Source organism: Melanotaenia boesemani, chromosome 1, assembly GCF_017639745.1.
Source record: "Melanotaenia boesemani isolate fMelBoe1 chromosome 1, fMelBoe1.pri, whole genome shotgun sequence".
Classification (NCBI taxonomy): Eukaryota; Metazoa; Chordata; class Actinopteri; order Atheriniformes; family Melanotaeniidae; genus Melanotaenia; species Melanotaenia boesemani.
In genome coordinates, this window is record NC_055682.1 from 39,848,920 (window position 1) to 39,867,479 (window position 18,560).

The 18,560-nt window shown below is 40.9% G+C and overlaps 2 long non-coding RNA genes across 2 annotated transcripts; both read right to left on the minus strand.

Annotated features, from left to right (window-relative positions):
• Nucleotides 1-1,713: 1,713 nt before the first annotated feature.
• LOC121639556 lies at nucleotides 1,714-2,353 on the minus strand. The gene is made up of 3 exons (XR_006010190.1): nucleotides 2,134-2,353; nucleotides 1,889-1,981; nucleotides 1,714-1,765 (listed from the first exon to the last, which is right to left on the minus strand). It is a non-coding gene; the product is annotated as an uncharacterized LOC121639556 (long non-coding RNA).
• Nucleotides 2,354-2,864: 511 nt separating this feature from the next.
• On the minus strand, nucleotides 2,865-6,759 carry LOC121639568. Its single transcript, XR_006010201.1, has 3 exons — nucleotides 6,626-6,759; nucleotides 5,172-5,248; nucleotides 2,865-3,343 (listed from the first exon to the last, which is right to left on the minus strand). It is a non-coding gene; the product is annotated as an uncharacterized LOC121639568 (long non-coding RNA).
• Nucleotides 6,760-18,560: the final 11,801 nt, after the last annotated feature.

Sequence of the window (18,560 nt, forward strand, 5' to 3'; positions counted from 1 at the left end):
CTTGTTTTTCATCTGACTGTAACTCTTCATCTGACCATAACTCTCCTTTTAATCTAACTCCAACTATTTTTTTTCTCTGACTGTAACTCCCCTTTTCATCTAACTCTAACTCTGCTTTTTACTCTCACTGTAACTCTTCTTTTTCTTCTGACTGTAACTCTTATTTTTTTTATCTGACTGTGTCTCTTTATCTCAATATTACTCCCCTTTTCATCTAACTCTAACTACCTTTTACTTTGACCGTAACTCCCCTTTTCATCTACACTCTTAACCCAAATTAGCTGACATTACTCGCAAATCGCGTGGAAACCCGTTGCCCTATACCACTTTAGTTTTTACACAGGCTAAAACTAAATATGTTGACTACTATTAACACGGAAACATTAATTTCTACAAAGCTTAAACTAAATATGTTGAGTATTTTTAACATGGAATCCCAACTTTTTACACAAGCTGAAACTAAATATGCTGAGTACTGATAATATGACATCCTAACTTTTTACAAAGCTTAAGCTAAATATGTTAAATAGTATTAACACAGAATCTTAAGTTTAGTATTTATATTTGTTAGAGTGTACTCAAAATTATTTGACATAATTAAATTACTTGTTATTGCTTTTAATTTTGCATCACAACTACAATATTTACCTCTAATTAAACTACCTTTTCTTTGACAAAAAATAAATAAAATATTGCTGAAAAAGTTGCTTCAATTGGATGGAAAAAAATAAACAGCGTTAAATGCTCCAATGCATTTTATTTTGGTGGAAAATGCAGAAAACAATACATTTTCTTATAAACTTATCAGTAGGTGAACATTAACACATCCAACCTATAATAATTAATCTTAAGAAGGTCATTTCAAATTATTGAAAAAATGTGTGGTTGCTGAATTTGTGTGGGTGTTGTCTGTGTCTATGCTGTTTGTTGGTGTTGTCTGTGTTGGTTTCGTGTGGGGGTGTTGAATGCATAACCACCAGAAAAAACATGCATTTGACTGGAAATTATAGTGGTAAATCCATAACAAAAAAGGTCAAGAAGCATCTGCTCAAATATTACAAACAGAATGCTTGATTTGCCTAAATGAAGGGAGGCCAGCACATGAACCAACAGAGATATCAGAACAATATCCAACTCCATCTTCATAGACTAATGATGCAACAATAACTGAAACAATGTGATATGTTTGCCACAACTCCTCTCAATTTAAATTTTCATACTCAGTATTTAAATGTGTATATTGTTAAAGTGTCAGTGTTTTTTTATGTATGGGACTGTATTGTGAGTAGGTGTTGAATGAGTCTGTTGCTTGTGTATGTCTGCATTTTAAACATGCATGTTGTCCAGTAAATAAAAAAGGTTTACCCGATAGTCAAAGTGTTTTTACCATTAGCAAAACAAAAACAAAAAAACAGTTAAAGCTTATCCCAAGAGAGCTGACATCTCTTTACATTGTGAGCAGATTTTTCAAAGTTTGTAGCTTTGGTTTCAGGTCACTGTGGCCTAATGAGAGCAATACCTGCTGGATGAACAGAAATGTTAGCTTCATTGTCTTAGGGTAGTTAAGATGGAGTGCATATGTGAGTCCAAACAGAATGCACATTGCTTTTGGCAGATCTTCAATGTCTCTCATCACAACTTCTCCCTCAATGATGATTTTCAACGAGGCTGGACTGAGATGATGGGAAGATGTGGCCACAGCATCTTCACGCTCAAAGAGTAGTATCCCGATGTCAAGGTCACGGAATGACTCATCATCAGACTCCTTAATAAAAAAATATACGAGTACAATCATTATATTCTCATTTGGAAGAAACACAAAAACTTTATTCAATATACTGTCAAGAGTGGCATGGTAAAAATTAAAAGAAAGCAAGTGCTTACTTACAAAGCCTGCTTTGAAGAAGTTTGTGGGGTTGTCCCCCAGGATGATTGGAAGCCCTCTGAGCACATGTGTCCGGATCGCAGTTGGGTCTGTTGTCTTTTGGGAATTAAACAAAATAACAAGTTAGATAGCTAAAATAATCAAAAATGATCTCTAAAAACTGAATAACACAACCAATAGACTGGCTCTTAGATAATTTGCAAAACCTGTAAAGAACAATGGCAAGCACATAATGTGTATGGACCTACATTTGTCTGTTGTGAAATCTGTGTCAACAGCTGTCCAACATTCCCTCTCTTGGATCGAAATAACTCAAGGAGCCGAGGACTGTGCCGGTCGATGCTCTCATAGAATTCATGCTTGAGGTTCTTGCTCACAATCCTGCTGAACTCCATGAAGACCTGAAACATACAGAGAGCAAAAGAGGCAGTCGTTTTCTTCACTTTCATAACATACCTGATCTTTAGTGAAAAATGAGCACAACTGATCTTCAGTAAAGAGGGCAGGCCAGCGTTTCACCATCATGCTTATGGCAGGTTCCGAATCCACAACCTCTTTTCTTCTCAGAGCGAACGTCTGATCCATCTTCTGTTTCACAAGAGATGCATTCGGTGTTTTCTTCTGCATTTCATCAATCAAGTCTTTGCAGGCTGCCTCCAGGGCTGGCTGATCATATCCATCCGGAAAGTTGGGCAGGTAGTTGATTTCACCTTTCTTTGCCTTTTTGATGCGCTTGTTAGCTGGTTGTCCTGCTGAATGCCTTCCCCGCTTACCGGCATTTACTGCAACATCAAGGCATCCTGATTGCCTGCGCTTTGTTCTATAATTAGCCATTTTATGTTTTAGACTATTTTTCCAACCACAACAGCGAGTGGTTGAGCCTTGCTCCTGGAGACAAGGGTGTTTGCTAATCAGTGCTGCTGCAACACTTTCGAACTGAGCAGCAGTTGGATATGCCATGTAGCTATACATGCTCTCTGCCAATCTTTCAAGTATCTCGTGTTTTAGTTCTTTTGATACTTTAAGGTGTGTTCCCTCACTCATAAAAAGCAGATCTGCTTGCCTAAGTCTATATTGTACATCAACTGAAAATGTTGGGATGTCAAAAAATTCTGGCCACTGTTCCCGTCGCTCCAGAGATGAGTGTGAGAGAATCTCTGTATCTGCTGTACTCGTGTCACTGAAGACTTCATCAGGTGGGACAGGTACCAGCTCAACAACAGGCAAGACTTTAACTGTAGGTTTTTCTGGAAGTTCTTCAGTATCTGTCAGATTACATAGTTCATTATTGAATTCTGGGTCTTGGTATTGGAGGCTGAAGTTGTATTGAATTCCCATCAACTCTTTTAGCTTGCTTATCAAATCTCCCACTGTAGAGGGTCTTGTATTAAGAACAACTTTTCTTATATCAGCCTCTGTGAGAATGACCCTCATGGTCATCTTTCGGTTTGCAGTCATCTTGGGAACAGAAAAAAAATTTGATAAGAAATTTACATATCAAAAAAGTCATTCAATAGCTGAACCATTGCTATGTGCATCACAAAGATAGTTGATTAATAATTTGGCTGTTTAAGTTTAGAGCATTTTTTCCTCAAGATGAAATATTACTGTAAAGACAATGTAAATGATGTTAGTATTAATGATTTATGACTTCAAGTCAGAATATTTGAGAAAACGCTAATCTAGCTATATCAATACCAACTCTGAACCAAGCTATGAATACTTTTCTGATAAAATAACACAAACAAATAGTAATGGATGTCTGCAAAAACTGAAGTTATACAGCAAATAAAAACTGAGCGTTTGTGTTTCTGTGTATGGACCTTCTGTGTGAGATATACAATAGAAAAAGTTGATGTCCCCTGAGATTAAATTGGCAGTGCTATTTAGAAATAAGTATTAATTCACAAGAAACCCCCTTTTCAAATGTATAAGAAAAACAGTTACAAAAAGTCACACATTAATGAAAAATAACCCTCTCAAAATGTATCATAAATTTCAACATGAGCCCTAAAATATATACACAAAATCTTCCATTACAGTCTTAGACTGATTACAAATATCTTGTGGGTTCTTAACACAGAATATGACGTTTGAGGGTCACTATTAAATTTTCACCATATTGGTATGCTGAAAGAGGGAAAACATCATTCAGCTCATTCAGCTGCACAACGGACAGAGAGGGGTTACTGCTTTCACAAATGAGTTCAAAAGATCTCAAATGCTCATGGTACCAAGCACTCATCTCATTGCAAACAAACATGATCTCGGTATTGAGTGCCACTATCTGTTTGATCTGCCTAAATGAAGGGAGGCCAGCGCATGAACCAACAGAGACTATCATGTCAGAACAATATCTAACTCCATCTACAAAGACTGATGATGCAACAAGAACCGATGTAAGCTCAGGAACTCTCTGGGAGAAAAACTGTTGCACCTCCTCTGGATAAGATGTTATTGATACTGTAGTGACCTTGTCCATTTCAACTGATGGCTTGAAAAATGAACTTGTGTCCAAATAGTAAGCCATCATTTTCTGATGCTTAACAGCCAATGTAAGAGCTACATTTTTGAAGTTGTGGGCATTACGAATGGCCCGTTTGAAGAATTTGTGTTTCCCCTCAAATCGCATTGTCCAAACATCTGAAAGAGGACCAAATGCTTTAATCATCTCGGGGTAATGCTCGAGGTAGTGATGTTTTGGCCGCAATCTAAAATCTGGGAATGTAGTTTGCAGCAAGTCTCTGTGTTCTGACACTTTGCAGTCGAGGAAATGCACCGACTCTTCAGTGTGCTTTGTTGCGACAGCCAACTCAACAATATCTTTTAGGAGAAGCAGAATGTTCCATGCGTTATCTCCCTCAGGGACTTTATGGCCGATGATAAGAGGGAGCAGCCTGAGTAGGGCCCAGTTTTCATGGCCATTGCCACCTATGGTCCCTTTGGTTGAGAAGCTGTGGGCAATTGGCTGACGCTGGTCAGTTTTGTCATCAAAAGCATATTCAAAAGTTTTCATGGCATGATTCAGTGTTTCTATGCTGAAATATTTCTTAGAAATCATGTCTGAAATGCAGAGTGATAGCTCAACAGGAACAATCCCTTCCAAAAGGTCATGGAGGATGTCAGGGGGGTACCCACGCACAACATGAAAGTGCTTGAGACCGTCAGTCAACACACATTCTCCTTTAACACCATATTGTTTTGCCATGGTGGGATCCTGCTTTACTTCCTGAACCTGCTGGTTGTGAGTGTCTATAGTGCGGGGTTCAAAAGCTCCTGAATTTACCTCCTTAGCTTGCATCTCGCCTCTTGTTGCCATGCAGAATCTGCAGAATCTGTCCACCGTAAAGCTTTCAAAGAATCCTGCCAGAGAATGAGCAGCCAGGTTATCAGCAGCCACGTATAAAACTGTGCCTTGGATACATTCTCCCAACTTCTCAACATACACACCATGTTGCTCCAAAGAAGCTAGATCATTAATGAGTGGGTGGAGAATTTTGGCGTAGCCATATTCTTTTACATCAGAGGCTTAGCACAAATCAGCAAGCTGAATGGAGTGGAGTGTGGATCTGTATTTTGATGGTACATTAGCTATCACCCAATACACTGCACTCATCTTATGTTTCTTTCGAGATGTTCCTAATGGGTTTGATACTTCAAAATCATCTGTGTAAAGTCCAACAGCAATTTTGAATTCCTCTCCTTTAAGGAGGTCATTGTTAGTACAATACATACCATCTCTGTATGAACTGTACTCATCTTGCACATGCTTTTGGATGGGAAGAGCTTTATCCAAAATGTCTGCCCCATTCAACATCTTCTGTAGCATTGGTTGCAAAGGTACATATACAGCACTACATTTTGTCCCCCTTTCAATGATGTACTCCACTGGCTTCACCTCTTCGAAGTTTTTATTCACATAGGCTGCTCTCCTTTTTGTTGTTGATAAGGGACCATCCTTGCCACAGAATTTCATGATCACATTGTTCTTTGCAGAAGCCCTGACTAACTCTTCCACAACTGAATCTTGTACATCTGTACTGGTATGATGTTTGAGAATGTCCTTGACTGCATTGTGCAGCAGTGGCTGGGCTAGTTCACACAACTGTAACAGCTGTTGTATAACTTCTTGTACCGTATTTTCTGGAACGTCTAGCACTGTTTGCATCTTTAAAAAAAGAGCCGCAAGATTGTGCTCCAGCTGTTTTTCTAGATCATGAAGATCTTCACTGGTAGAATCCTCACTGTCTTCTGATTCTGAGGTGCAATTTGGGGGCTCATGTTCTTCTTGTGCCATTTCATTAGTTACATTATCAGAGATAATTTCTGGTCTGAACATCCTCCAATTGTGTGTTCTGTGCTCCTTACTTCTGTGTGCATTAAATGTAGAATACACACTGGTATGAAAGTTACAGCCATTAAATGGACACTGGACTCTGTGATTTACCCTCAAATGTGTACTGCGCAGGTGAGTGAGGAAGACTGCTTCTGTGCAGGGTGCAGAAAAATCACATGACTGACATTGAAATGTCACTTGTGAAGTCTCTCTTGGAGGGGCACCCTGGGTTTTCTGGTGAATCTTCGCTAAGTGGACCTTGAGTGCATTAATGGAGTTGAATGTGCACACACATTCTTGATATAAGCAGGGAAATGGGACAGTTCTACCATAGTTTCCATGTTTTAACCGATAATGTTTCAAAAGGTAACCCCTTTTCTCACACATGAAATCACAATACTTACACTTCCACAGCATCCTCACAACAGAAGGATCTATAAAAATAGAAAACAACGAAAGTTTAAGGTCAATAACTCAACAATATCGTTGTAAAAACATAATGGAAATGAAAACCGAAGCTACATCTTAGTTATATACAGTAAAACCTTTATGTAAACAAGCCTGCGTGCACGAGAGAGTGAAAAACGGGGAAAAAGAGTGGGCAAGGAGCGGTCCAATGGTTCAACGCGTGGCGCGCAGCTTGTGGAGTTCAAAATATTGTACGAACATTACAGGCAGCGCCTGCTAAACTCATCTGCGCCAGTGGTTGAACCGCTTACATACCACAAGTAATGGCAGAAATACATGTTACAGACGAGCAAACTTGTAGGTACTTAAGCTTTCCTCAGACCGTTCTCGCTAAGCTAACTTTAACATTCAACTGACGCTATTTTAAATTGACATTAGCTAGCATAAACATTAACACCTGCACAGTTCACAGTGCATTATGTAACCGGAAAAACCGCGTCACCAACATATGTCAGCGTATATGGTTGTTAAAAGTTCCTAAAGGAGATGACAAGACTACTTTTACATACTAACCGTCAAAGGCGTTTAACAAAGCTGTTTCCTGGTCAGAGTGCCTGAAGCCCGTCTGCTGCAGCTGCTTGTGAGCTCTTCTGCCAAGTCAGTGTCGACCGTTGCGCAGGCCTTGTGATGTGACCGAGGACGTCTTTGAATTATTTAGCCCCCCCTCGCCCCCCCCCCCCCTTCTTAAAAAACTAAACATTCTGAGTAAACTCTCCTTAACCTGATTCATGAAATGAATCCCTCAGATAACTAGTACATTCAAGTAATACTGTTTAGTAATGATAGCAGTTTTTAATCAATGTAATGATCACTCAGAAGTTTAATTAGAAACAAAATTTGGGTTAACAGTGTAACTCCAACTCTGCTTTTTGCTCTGACTGTAACTCTTCTTTTTCATCTGACTGTAACTCTTCTTTTTTATCTGACTGTAACTCTGTGTCTGACCATAACTCCCCTTTTTATCTAACTCCAACTAATTTTTACTCTGACTGTAACTCCCCTTTTCATCTAACTCTAACTCTGCTTTTTACTCTGACTGTGTCTCTTTATTTCAATATTACTCCCCCTTTCATCTAACTCTAACTCTGCTTTTTACTCTCACTGTAACTCTTCTTTTTCATCTGACTGTGTCTCTTTATCTCAATATTACTCCCCTTTTCATCTAACTCTAACTCTTCTTTTTTGTCTGACTGTATCTCTCTGTCTGACCTCCAACTAATTTTTGCTCTGACCATAACTCCCCTTTTCATCTAACTCCAACTACTTTTTTGTCTGACTGTAACTCTCCTTTTCATCTAACTCTAATTCTTCTCGGCCGCCATCAGAGTCGCTCCAGTCTGCAAAATCCACCAGAGAATCCCAATGCCGCCTTAAGTCTTCTGCTCGGAGGAGGTTTCTCAAGGAGGCTGTTCTGAGGCGGTCCAGTGGCCTCCCCTCTCAGACACCTCCAGTGACCGAGCCGCCAGGTCCCGTGGCTGTTCTTGCTCCGTCAGATAATCCGCCTCAGCCTGACAACTGCCCGGGCCAACAACAACATGGCAGTCCATCCAGCACCGATGTACCACCACACTCTCCCTCCCTGCCGCATCCACTCTTTGCCCCGTCCACACTTATAGTTGGTGACTCCATCATTAGAAACATTCGCTTTTTTAATGCAGTCACTCACTGTGTTCCTGGAGCCACAGTACCAATATTACTGATGCAACTCCCATCTCTCCTCAACTCTGTCCCGGCCACAATCAATAGGTTGGTTGTCCATGTTGGTACGAATGACACCACACACCAGCAATCCGAAATAACTAAGAAGGATTTCCGTGAACTTTTTTCTCTCCTTCGTTCCCACGGATTATCCGTGTTTGTCTCTGGCCCTATCCCAACTCTTCACCGGGGCAGTGGCAGGTTCAGCGGAATCTTGTCACTTAATACATGGCTCCAGTCCACGTGCAGATCTCTTAACATGTGTTTTATTGATAGTTTTAATCTGTTCTGGGGGCGTTCATCTTTATTTCGCTCAGACGGTCTGCATCCCAACAAGCTTGGTAGCTGTTTGTTAGCGGCTAATCTGCAACACGCCATGCAGGTTTTCCCACGTGATTGACTATTTACACCACACACCCCCTCAGCACATGCTTCTTCATTGCCTGAAACCATAACACTCAACTGCCCCTTTAGTGCCCCCTGTATGCCTGACACACCACAAACGCGTCCCATAATAATTTCCAACCACAACACACTACCTGCACCATTGAGCACTGTATCCCCTGCCAGTGCCCCCTATCAGTACCACCTGGCATCACCACCCACACCTGTGTCTCTCCCCATACAGTCCATAATCACGAACAGAACACAGATACTCAGTAAAAAGTCTCACAGAAACCCTGCTAACCTCACGTCAATACAGACACTCAACAGGCCACCCAACACACACCCAGTTTCTAAGGACACTCATCCTGGTCCCCTGAATATGGCCCTACTGAATGCCAGATCACTTTTAAAAAAGTCCTTTCTTATAAATGACCTGATTTTAGACAACAGCATTGACTGTATGTTTTTAACAGAGACATGGCTCAGCACAGATGCCCCCATCACCCTAATTGAAGCATCACCACATAACTACATGTTCACACATACGGCCAGGAAAGGCAGAAAGGGTGGTGGGACAGCTTCTATCCTGTCATCTTCCATTGGTTTTAAAGACATTTCGTTTGAAGAATACTCCTCTGTTGAATATCACACCACTGTTATTAGCAGCCCACCTGTCCTTGGAGTAACGGTATATAGACCTCCTGGAAGGTGCTCATCATTCATAACAGACTTTTCAGAGCTGCTTTCAATCATTCACAACCAGTATGAGAGGATTGTGATTTTAGGTGATTTTAATTTGCACATAGATAATCAGTCAGACTCTTTCCCCCATGGCTTTTTAAAACTTTTAGACTATATGAATTATACCCAGCATATCAGAGTACCTACGCACAACAAGGGCCACATATTAGACCTTGTTATTACTTATGGACTATCTACCAACATAACATCAGTTGTTGATTTAGGTATTTCTGACCATTTCTGTGTCTTTTTTAAGGTTGAAGGTTTTATGAAACAAGCTATCCCTGAACAGACCATTAGGAAACGTTGTCTTAATGCTGAAGTGGCTGCAAACTTTACTGATCACCTTCACAGCGCCCCAGGTTTTATTTCCCCCTCATCCTGTGATTTTATTGTTGACCATTTTAACAGTAAATTACGTGCTACCATGGACAAAGTGGCCCCACTAAAACTGAAGAAAGTAACAACAAAACCAGCTCCTCCCTGGAAAACTGAAGATATCAAAAAGTTAAAAAGGAACTGCAGAATAGCAGAGCGGAGGTGGCGAAAAAACAAACTAACAACAAATTATCAAATTCTACATGAACACTTATGTATTTACAACAAACCTGTTAGAATATCAAGACAGGCCCACTTCTCCAAACTCATAACTGACAATACAAACAAACCACGTGTTATCTTCTCCACAATCAACCGCCTAATTAACCCTGTTTTTAACAATCCTGCTAATACACCCACTGATGCCATGTGTGAGGAGTTTGCAGCCCACGTCACAGATAAAATAGAGAAAATCAGATCTGACCTGTGTCAACATCACATTGTAGATTTTAAACGGTCTGGGGCTTTGTTTACTTGTGAGGAAACACTGGAGAGTTTTGCCCTGGTTGATGCTGCAATGCTTAGGGATGTTGTTTCACAGTTAAGATCTGGAACTTGTTTTTTAGATCCCATCCCTACTGCCTTTTTTAAAACTGTCTGTGGCTCTTGTGAGGAGGATTTACTGAGCATTGTGAATTGCTCTCTCCAGACGGGCGTCTTCCCTTCCTCCCTAAAGACAGCCGTGGTGACCCCTGTTCTGAAGAAGAGCAATTTAGATGCCTCAGTCCTCAACAACTACAGACCAGTATCCAACCTGTTGTTTTTAAGCAAAATTTTAGAGAAATCTGTTTTTTATCAGTTAAATTATTTTTTATTTTCACACACTCCCTCACTGGTACTGTTTTTAACTGGTTTAAATCCTATCTAACAGATAGAGAGTTCTTTGTTAGCATGAAGGAATCCTCGTCCAAGAGCTATAGACTGACCTGTGGTGTACCCCAAGGCTCAGCTTTAGGCCCCACCCTTTTTAATCTTTACATGCTTCCTCTTGGTGATGTCATCAGGAGACACGCCATAAATTTCCACAGCTATGCTGATGACACACAGTTATATGTTGCCGTGACTCCTGATGAGCACGGGCCCATTGATGCCTTGTTAGATTGTATTTTAGATATCAGAGGGTGGATGGCAGAAAACTTCTTGCAGCTCAACCAGGACAAAACAGAAGTTTTAATGATTGGACCTGAAGCTGAGAGAGAGAAACTGGAGGCCAAACTGAAAACAGTAGCACTCAACCATTTTAATCAAGTAAAAAACCTGGGAGTGATTTTAGATGCAGATCTCAGTTTTGAGCCGCATATTAAAAACATAACTAAGACTGCTTTTTATCATCTAAAGAACATCTCCCGCATCAGGCCGTTTCTCTCTCGAGCCAGTGCAGAGACACTGATTCATGCTTTTATCACATCAAGATTAGATTACTGCAATGCTCTTCTTTCTGGTCTTCCAAAGAAGTACCTGAACCAGCTGCAGCTTGTACAGAACGCAGCTGCACGTCTGTTGGCAAAGACCAGAAAGAGGGCCCACATTACACCAATTTTAAAGTCTCTGCACTGGCTCCCCGTCAGCTTCAGAATTGATTTTAAGATTCTTTTATTGGTTTTTAAGTCTCTTAATGGTCTTAGCCCACCTTATTTATCTGATTTGCTTTTATCTTATGAGCCCACTAGACCCCTCAGGTCCTCTGGTACTGGCCTTTTAACTGTTCCCAGAGTAAAAACAAAAACCCACAGCGAGTCCTCCTTTTGTTTCTACGGCCCTCATATGTGGAACAGCCTGCCTGAGGACGTGAGGGGAGCACCTAGTGTGGATATTTTTAAAAACAGACTCAAGACCCACCTTTTTAGTTTAGCATTTTAATCCTTTCTTTTATTATTACTATTGTATTTATTCATTTCTTTATTCTTAACACACAGGCTGTGTTCAGCTTCTATTTATTTATCATTTATGTATTTGTTTTATCATTCTGATTCTCTTATTTCACGGGTTCTCTTATTTTATGGGTCTTAGCAATATTACTATGACTTTTATATCCAGGGTTGGTTTGTAGATTGTTTTAGATTTGGTTTTACAGTGTTTTATCTCAGTGTTTCCCCCACACCACTAGACCCCAGAATTTATGACAGCGTTTTCTTGGTCCTTTTAACTTGCTTTTACCCTCTGTGATGTGTGTGTGTTTGATGGGAAGGGGTGGGGGGTGGGCTTGCTGCTATTGGGTTGGGGTTCTGGGGGATTTTACTCTCTGTAAAGCACCTTGAGTTGCTATTTCTATGTATGAAAGGTGCTATATAAATAAAGTTTGATTTGATTTGATTCATCAAATTGATGTCCTCTTCATTTTCTTACATTCTCCTGGCAGTGGGAGACAACTTCTATATATAGTATTACTTATAACTTATTAACGGCTCTCACCTGTTTTTAATCAGTTAAATTTGTTGAGATTTAAGGTCATTATCGCAACTCGTGAAAATATGACACACAAACTACCAGATCTCAGCAACTTATTGTATTAAATAAATATGCTGTATTGAACATTTCCAAATATCTAAGAAAATGTTTAATTGTTGAAGATGTGTTATTTCAAAGTTGCAGTGCATACTGTTGATTAAAGGTATGATAAACAGATGCCAAATACAGATGAATTTACACTTTCCACAAAAAAATTCACACTTATTTAATTTTGAAAGTTAAAGTTAAATTCATCATTCCAATAATGTACTTGTTCTTGAACTAAAACAAAAGGGACAAGCTAGGATTTTTAAAATGAGCTTTAGTAATAAATTATACAAAAACAAAACAATTCAGTAGAACATGAAACAGTAAAAAACAAAAAACCAAACAAACAATTGAAACAAGACAAAACGGGTTTTAAAAGTAATTAATGGAATAAAATGTGACTGGTTCACTCCAGTTCTACCCTAAACCTCCAGGGGTCTCATTTATAAAACTGTGCGTAGGATTCTTACTAACAGTGTACTTACGCCCAAAACCGGAAGTTGGCGTACGCCATAAAATATTCTGATTTATAAAACCGTGCGTACGCACAGGTGCAAGCAATTTCCCCTTTATAAATCACACTCGTCCTTGAAGTTTGTGCAGGTGAATTTGGCTCATGTTCCGCCCACTACACACCCACTTTCCACCATAAATGGTCAATGCAAAGTACCTCAGCATGTATTAAAATGAGCCAGCTGATCCATGTTGTGATCCATGAACAACGGCAACCGCAGGGAAGCGAACCAAAAAACGCAACTTCACAGAGGCAGAAATCGATGCATTAGTGAGTGAGGTGGAGAGTCGAAAAATTATTTTGTTTGGTAGCCACAGTAGTGGCGTGACAAATAAGAGTAAGTGTCGTGAGTGGCAACACATAGTTACCTCAGTTAACTCTGTGAGCGGGACAGAGCGGACCATGGCGAGATCAAAAAGAAACCATCAATGAACTGAAGGAAATCAGAACAACACTGCATAATTTGTGTGACATTATGTTCGACATTTCAAACACATTAAAAGAGCTTGTGAAAAAGTGAACCTTATTGTCTGCTTAATCGCTGCATGACCTCCTCACGGAGCCGTGCCCCGTGTTGGAACTCCCTGTGTCTGGGAGGGGGCTGTGGGTGAGGGTCGGCATTCCGAGGAGGGGGGAGGCCAGGAGGTAGTTGGATGCCGTGCCTCAGTGCCAGGTTGTGCAGCACGCCACACGCCCTCACGATCCTGCGCACCTTTTGGGGATGGTACAATAATCTACCCCCTGACGCATCCAGACACCGCCACCGGCATTTTAAAAGGCCGATGGCGCGCTCTACAGTTGAGCGCGCACGGGAGTGAGCGGTATTGAACAGGGTCTCCTCTGCGCTCTGGGGGTTTGGGAAGGGGGTCAGGAGCCAGCGCCGGAGGGGGTAGCCACTGTCCCCTGCATTTCAATGAAACAGTGCATCAGTGGTCTGCATCTGGCTAAGCTGGTTGTCAATATAAAGTTATTGTCTTACCAAGAAGCCAGCCATCACGTACAGCGCCTGCCTGCAGTCTCTTCTCTACACTGCTTTGCGCTAGGATGTAAGAGTCATGTGTAGAGCCAGGCCATCGTGCAACTACATTTGTCAACATCATGTTGGATTGACATATGACTTGAACATTGATAGTATGCACATGCTTCCTATTGACATACATGAATTCATCGACATATGGGGCCCTTATAGCAATATGAGTGCAGTCAATTGCGCCGATTACATTAGGAAAACCGGACATTGCTGCAAATTGCCTTTTAATGTCGGCCTGTTCTCCTGCAATATAGAGAAACTGGATGTGGAAGAGTGTAGCAGGACGCATAGACAGCGGAGACGGGTTATGAACTCTTGCCGGGTTGAAGTCATGCACGCTGATCAGTGAGCCGAAATCACATCTGCGGTCATACAGCCAGAGCGCAAAATTAATTGGAGACATGGTGACAGGACCCCACGCTGCCACAAGAGGACTCTGGATGCAGTGTGTTGTTAATTCCCCACCTCTCCATCTGTGTCGCCAATTCCCCCAGCCTCCAAAACCAGCGTACGCATGGGTCAGAGCTGCCGTGAAAGACCGCACATTTTCACGTCAAGTTTGTTTTTTATAAATCACAACCTTTGCGTGAAAAGAGGCGTACGCCAGTTTCAGGCCCCATTTTGTGCGTACGCAACGGTTATAAATGAGACCCCAGGTCTTTAGGAGGGATCCTTACAAGGTGTAATGATAGAAAAAGCAAAGTATTTATTATAAACACTAATGATTAAAACAATAATTATAACCATCACAACCCCAACAAGATCACCATGAAATGGATGAATCTTGGTGATCTGTAAGAGGAAGAAAATGTCACTTAGATCAGTTAACTCCTGTAGACCCACTATTGGAAACTGCTTAATCCGGGCACCCCTAAACCAAAGACACGCGCATGAAACAAAACATTCTCCCCGACAACACACACACACAACTGAGAGACACATGAAACAAACAAACTGAAAAGAACAAAAAGGGGGAGGAACAGCCTCTTCAGCTGATGGCTGGATCGGTAAACCCCCTACATGAAAATCCAGAGGCAGCACAGGAACCAAACAGTTGGGTTGATTTGTCAGCTTAATAAAATAACCAGAAAAAAGCTAACCACAGGGGCGTAGAGCTCAAGATCCGACAGGACCCGATGGGTTCTGTTCTGTGGAAGATGTTGAAATGGATGCTGAGGGGGTGAAACGGATGTTAGCCTCTGGCGATTACGTTTTGATTCTACCTGAAACAAAAGCAAAGTCGGAGGTGTGGAAAAGTTTTGACCATGTGTATAACGACAGTAATGAGCCAGCGGGTTATGTGAAATGCAAAAGATGCAACATTCTGTTGAAATATGACAGCAAAACAACAGGGAATTCATCGCTGACAAGGCCTGTTGATCAAAGCTGTTCAACACCTGCCAGTGCCCAGGATCAACATAAAATCACATCCTTTGGTCCAGCATCAAAACCCATCCCTGCAAAGGTGAAACAAGCGGTGACAGAGAAATGTGTCAGCTTTTTGCTGTAAAGACATTAGGCCTTTTAATATCGTAAATGGACAGGGGTTTGAAGAGCTGGTGCAAGAGCTAATTAATGTCAGGGCTGTGTATGGGAGAGCTCCAGTAAACTGTTATTTCCCGTGAAGTGACAATTGCAAATAGGTGCACTGGCATGGCAGAAGAAAAGAGGGAAGCTTTAGTACAGAAACTTAAGTCTTTGTTGAAGGATGGCGGAGTAGCAATGACCACTGACATGAACCATGGTGAATAAAACCATGACAACTACAAAGTTCCCTTTGGAAGAGGCAAAGACTGGAGAAAATATCAGATGGGAAATACTGAAGGTACAAAGCATGGCCTTGATGCTTCCTCTCTCAGCAAAATTGTATGGGTGACTGATGAGGGGGCAAATTTTGAATTAGCTCGGCGGCCATACCAGAGATTAGACTGCATTGACCATGTCATTAAAACGGTACTGTGTCATGAACTCAACATTGCAGAGTTATCCAAAGCTGACGGGGCTCCGGACAAGGGAGATACGATTTCTGCAGCTAAATCATTAGTGAGGTATGTTAAACAGTCTGGACTGGCTGTGCAGTTGTCAACAACATTGCTGCAATCCCGGCATGTAGCAGCAGCAGTGAAAAGGCGTTCAGTGCGGGTGGTGGATGCACCATCTGTGAGCGCAGGACTGTGCTGAAGCGTCTACAGTGGATTCCAGGCCCGGACTGGCCGTCGGGACCAGCGGGACTTTTCCCAGTAGCCTTGGGTTTTAAGTGGCCTAACTGAGGGGGGGACAAAACAAACAAACAAACAAAAAAGAGGTAGAGGCTGCTACCTTACTGTCTAAATGTTGTAAATGTTGCATTGGTTTGTTGTTTTATTATTAAACCTCACATCAGCCCAAACACAGAACTACACATATATGCTACAGTTTGTATACACTAGCTCATATTTGGGGTTTCCTGGTATAACCTGAATAAAATAAATAATTAGTTAATTATTTGTGTTATAATAAACTGACAGGTGGATATTTTAATACTTGGCTGCTTGGCTATAACAGTCTGTCCTCATATTGTACTTATATAAGTTTGGTAAAGCTGATTTACTTAATTGACAATACAGAGTTCAGCATTTTATTTTCTGTTGTATTCGTGGCATGTATGTTTATGTATCTGAAATGCAACACCTTTTTGTCCTCCTGAACTAGAGAGCCAAGTTTAGTTAAGCTATGTATATTTTATTTTACATACAAAACACTTTATTTTTAATATTACCAGTTGCTTGTTTATTTCTGTACCTGAAATACGTCACCTGCTAACCTTCTAAGTCAAAAATATGTGTGGCTGTGTGGAAATTATTGTTTTTGTTTCAATGTTTAAAATCTCACTAAAAGTTGTATGAGGTTAAGCAGCATTGACTTGTCTCATTTGATCATTGAATTGTATATTTAAAGAACTTAAATTACTTCACGCTGTTATCAAATTGCTTGTTTTATGTAATGAAATATTTGGTGGGTTCTGCTGAGCCAAACATGCCTCTACAGCTGGGCTGAAAAAGTTTGGGAACCCTTGATAAGGTGGGACAGTGTCTTTTCTTTTTAAGTTGAGTCAACTTTCTCATTTTCTATAAAATTTATTATTGTAATCTGGCATAGAAAAATGAACAAAATAAAAATAAAAGTCATGTTGTTCAGCTCATCAGGAATCCTGCTGTGCTGTTGTACTGAACCTTGTGGGGAGTGAAAAGCTCTGAACTGGTGGCTTTTAGTTTTGTGCTCATGGCTGTTAAATATACATTTGATTTGAATTTGAAATAGAATAATGGGCTTTTGATGATTACTTACCCATATGTAGGTGCATGGATTTGTGATTGTGCACACATAGGTGTGAGCATATGTGTGCAGTATATGAGTAGGGGGGTGGCCGGAGTGACTGACTTTTGTCCCAGTCTGGCCCTGATGGAATCAATCATTTTCCTCCACGAAAACATGTAGCTTAATATTGGTGAGTAAAGAATTAATTGAGTCTTAAATGCATAATGTAGACAGACTATAAATACTAACGTTAGTTGCCTATTATCCTTTTGTTAAATTTCAGATGCTGTTAACTGTCTCATTGCAGCTGGACTGTGGAGAGAAAGACCGAAGCAAATCCTGTGAAGCTTGTGTTTTAGGCTATGTCCACATGGCACTGCAGCCGGTTCAGATATGAAAACGGTAGCGAAAACTAGTAGAAAGGCTTCAACATCCCCACGACACCGCTGTAGTACATACTACAGGCTGTGGGGGGCGCTCCAAAGCTAGAGCAAAACAATGTGTGCACAGATAAAGGCTCACTGCGTGTTGCAGGAAGTTCACATCGGAAGCAGAGAAGAGAAGATGGCTGAGGATTCACTGTGAAGCAAAGGAGAAACATTTCTTTGGACCAATGAAGAAGTTGAGCTTCTTCTTCAAAAAATGCTTGACTACAGAGCATAAAAAACTTGAGGAAAGGTGGATTGGGAATTGGCACGTGTTCGTCACATTGACGTCATATCCTCGAGTTGTGCGGCTTCGCTGTCCGCACAGCACTGCAGACTGTAGAGGACTCAAACCGATCCACGTTGGTACCTGGCTTCAGACATGGTTGGTTTCATGGAGGCTAATCCCTGGCTGCGTGGGGATGAAAGGGTGGTTTGCTAAAATACTTTTGCAGTTTTGCTGCAATCCGGCGTCGTGGGGACAGCTGCTTAGTGTTACTGCCAAACACCCATCTTAACTTACAATTTAACTGGATTTCATTTGTTAAGAAAGACTCGTTTCTGTTGGCATGTTGGCCTTTTCATATTTGCATTGGTGATTGTGGAGAGAAGTGGCCGGCTACAAGCAAATCAACAATATTAATGGAGGACTTATTTTGTTTTTTGTTCTAACTCCCAAGTGGTATATAGCCTATATTAGTCATGAATAAATTATGTTAAAAATGTATAAATAACTCATTACTGACAAAAGACAAAAGAGCTGTGTGCGTGTGTGCATATTTGAATAGTGTCGGGCTGTAAAGGGTTTTGGTTTTTAAAAAGCTGTCAGTCAAAATGTTGGGCTCGGGCCTTGTCGGACATAACTTTTAAAGCCTGATTAGAGCTGTAACTTACAGAACATTATG